Genomic DNA, 3,998 nt, shown 5'->3' with positions numbered 1-3,998 from the left:
AATTGTAAAGTTATCTTTACTCAATGTGTAATAGCGGTATGCAAAGAAACAGAGCGTAGACATTCATTCTAAACCCTGTAATATGAATGGGAGAAGGAAAGTGATTGTCACACATAGCTTAGTTAGTGTTGGTATCCTATCTGGGAGAAGATTATAAAACTATTCACTAAAGTCAAAGTCTCATATTTGAAATAAAGAATTACAATTTGGTGCTTATTTAATTTTATGATGATCATTACTATGATTTGAGATCGCGCAGATGATACTAATACTACATCTAGAAGATGTTGTTAAAGCATACCACAAAAAGACTTTGGAGTGTGCAATACGTATATTTTATTATTACTAATAAGGGCTATGTTTATACTCATTGCAAAATAAAAATGTTGATAATTTGGAATTAGTGGACCATGATCTATAGTGTTAAAATCAGCTTTATAAATAAATACCATCAAGTGGCAAACAAACCTGAACTTATCAATCTTAACTTCAATTTAATTGCCGTATATTCGCTTGCTTACTATCCGATCTACCTCATCTGGCAGAGCTATGTTACCATAAAATTGTGCTCTACGTGCATATTATTCTTGTGCGATATCTGACTTTTTTGCAAATTTTAAATCTGAAAGTCGTAACTTTACAGTTAGTAATAGATCCCAACATAAAGTAAGAAACACTATCCGTTACAAATCGGTTGTCTGATCATGATCATTGATATAGAGATCTATAAAGCGAGAATGCATGCCAGTATATATATATATGTTTACAATGAAATATGATTGGCAAAGTGTGATATGTGCACTTTAATTGTGCAGTAACACTGATCATGTAAAATAGATGAGGATTATGATAATTATATGTGAAGCACTGCAGAGTGTAAAGTAGTTGCAGAGTATACGTACTGCAGTACGATGGCTTAAGTGTAAGACTGTTAAATAGTATTGCTTTTGCTGTAACACTTGTAGATGTTACATAGCTATCTCGGAATATCGATCTCGATCCTGTCGTGTGTTTTTGCAATAAATCTTATCCTGAATCATCTGTATATCGTGTTGATCGTTATCCTGCCTAGTCTGGACCTACCGATATGACCTCATGCATTACACAAAGTACACTTATGAGCCTGGATAGTTTAAATAAAGTAATAAGTAATAATAATAGTAATATGTAAACAAATGCATGTTGGCTGCTGATTGACGATTAATAGTATGACTTTATATACGTTATTACTCTTTTTTATGTACGCAAAGAAATTCATGAAGATGTTGGAATGTTTACATGCAGCTAACGAAAAAATTATACATTGGGCTACAGCATAGTCTGTTCTAGTTAATTTATGTGGGAATACAGGTACAGTAGACATATTAGAATATTTCGTCAGCATTCAGTTGATGAAACTGACAGTGAGTAAGGATTGAACATCTAACATTACATACTAGTACTAGATTTGTAAAGTAGGCAGAAAGATCAATCAGTCCGTGGTTGCACTGTATAGCCTATAAAAACTGTAATTGCTGCATTGAAATTGGTTCTCCAAATTAGTGAATTAAATGTGGGTCAAGGAGTCCCCCATCTGAGTCAAAAACTCAAACTGTAATGCCGGCCAGTTTTCGTTGTAATAGGCAATACTACAGAGACAGACCTGTGCAAAAGATGGACAACACAATAATGTAGCACTGTACTAGAGTTGACAGGCATGTACCTCTCTATACTGCACCTTAAAACTACAGTACGTCGTTCAACAGAAAACTTTTATGCGTATTCTGTCAGAATGGAAGAGCCCAACTACTTTATATAGCGAGGTTTCAGCTCCTGGTAGCGTATCCAAATGTAGTCGTAATACGCACCCTAGTACTTTTACTGTACAGTACAGCATAGTACATGCAATATCGGTAGAATACCTTGCTATTTCCCTTCTTCGTTATCGAGCTGTCGCTGATACTTTTAACTTTTACATTATTATTATCGCTGTCGACCAATAGAACTTTATCTGATTATCACGTATTGCAATAATTATTGTGAATAAGGCCCATTATAACGCTCGAGTTCAAGTTGTGAAGAAAGTACTAGAGCCTATAGGCAGACTAGCACGATCTGCTGTTAAATTTCAATTGATTGAATTTATTTCCAATAAAATGGGAGTCCATTGTACAGTGTACAGTGTACAGTACAGTACTGCATTGGGGACTGTTCTCATACTGTACACTGTACAGTATGAGAAGTGCCCGCGCGCCGAAAGCGATGCACAGTACAGTACAGTACAGTACTATTTTTACAGTGTACAGTACTGTAAATTTTAAAAATTGATTGTACTGTAGCTTCGCGGTAGCGAGCACTGGTACCGTGTATTTACAGTACTGTACAGTATAGTATTGCTTTTCTCTTACGGGGTAACCCTTTAAGAAGCAACATCCATCGAGCTAAACAGTTCGATTTTTGGCCTGCATTTATTTAGCCTTGAATGCTTATCCTATAAACTGTATTGTTTTGCATACGGCAACAACAAGTCGAAGAGCAACTGCGATAGCGGCTGCGCGAATGAATTAAATTACGGTATACAGTACTGTAGGACGTTACGTACAGTACTGTACAGTACTATCAAATGAGCTACAGTACATTGCACTGTAAAGGACAGTCAACGCACGATTCTTCTCAGTTGAACTCTTGGAAGTATCGCATGCACTAGAAGTCTAGAATAAAGTATTCCATAGGAAAGGTAGTAGAGAGAAATTGGAAATACTAGATACATAATCACTGAGAAATTTCAAAGCTGGCGTTTATTGGTGTATCATTTTATAATTTATCCACCAGTCCCATTTGGCCGTTAGTTGTAAGCGTGTAAAATGTCAAAGTTGTCACTAGTATTGAAGTTACAAGCGAAGAAACGTGGATAAAGAGTTAGCGTACACACCAGTTCATTATTGTTAGCTGCCTTATTCCAAATCAATCTTTTTCGCAGTTTTTTTTCCTCGTCTTTCATCTAGTGTTTGTATATTATCAACTCGGCATTAGATATTAGATTAGTCAATCGTTACTATTCAAGGAGAAAGATATGACTTCACGGCCTCACAATCTCGACGATGTCGCTAAAAGTAATTCTCATGATGACGATGGTAAGTAACCAATTGGTCAAGACATTGATTCATCATTGATGCTAATTTTGTAAGCAGATTGCAAAATCGTTTCTATGGGCTGTAATAATGTTGCTACATTAGCGGTTGAGTGATTCTACTGTTCATTTTATTTCAATTTATCTATACAAGCTTAGTTTATCATCTTCATTTGGTTATCAATGACTTTTTTACTGAGGAATTGTCCAACCCAATTGAGACATTTCTCTTGTTGCGAACCCAACATGTACAGTACATACTTCACTTCAAAGAGTAATCTCTAGAGAATAGACTATGCGCCACTGGAGTGTTTTCGCCTGCACTGTACTTAGACCTTGACTACAGCAAACTGCTGTTCTATGTGCGCTATACCATTTCTTCATCACTGCCTACAAAGCCTACAACAACGCTTAGTACTGGACTGTGCCATACTGTACTCTACCTTACGGCTATGATAAATGATAGTATGGATATGAACTATGAAATGGCGAGTTCTCAACCAGATTTTTTCTATCCGTTCTAGTGTTATAGAAAGGTAATCAGTTTGGAGATGATTTTTTTTCGCCTTAGTTTGCCTAGATCAGTACTTGTTCCATGAAAGAAACGAATAGAATTTTCCTTCTCTTGATACTAGCACCTAAGCGCTGCCATTATTTTACTTTTCGCTATTCAAAAGTGTTGAATAGATATATTGCACAAGTTAGCTCATTGAACAACAGATAAACTACGATACTGTACTGTCTGTAATAATGTATAAATGCGGACCTATCAACTTCGAAGGTAAAATGTTTCAATTGCTGACACATTTTGGCGGCGCCATGTTTGGATATTTACTGTATAATAAAGGGCGACTAAGACTAATATCAAGTAGTAGTTGTCGTGATCTAC

This window comes from Trichoplax adhaerens, genomic scaffold (assembly GCF_000150275.1).
Source record: "Trichoplax adhaerens TRIADscaffold_10 genomic scaffold, whole genome shotgun sequence".
NCBI lineage: Eukaryota > Metazoa > Placozoa > Uniplacotomia > Trichoplacea > Trichoplacidae > Trichoplax > Trichoplax adhaerens.
Note: the sequence above shows the minus strand (reverse complement) of the source record.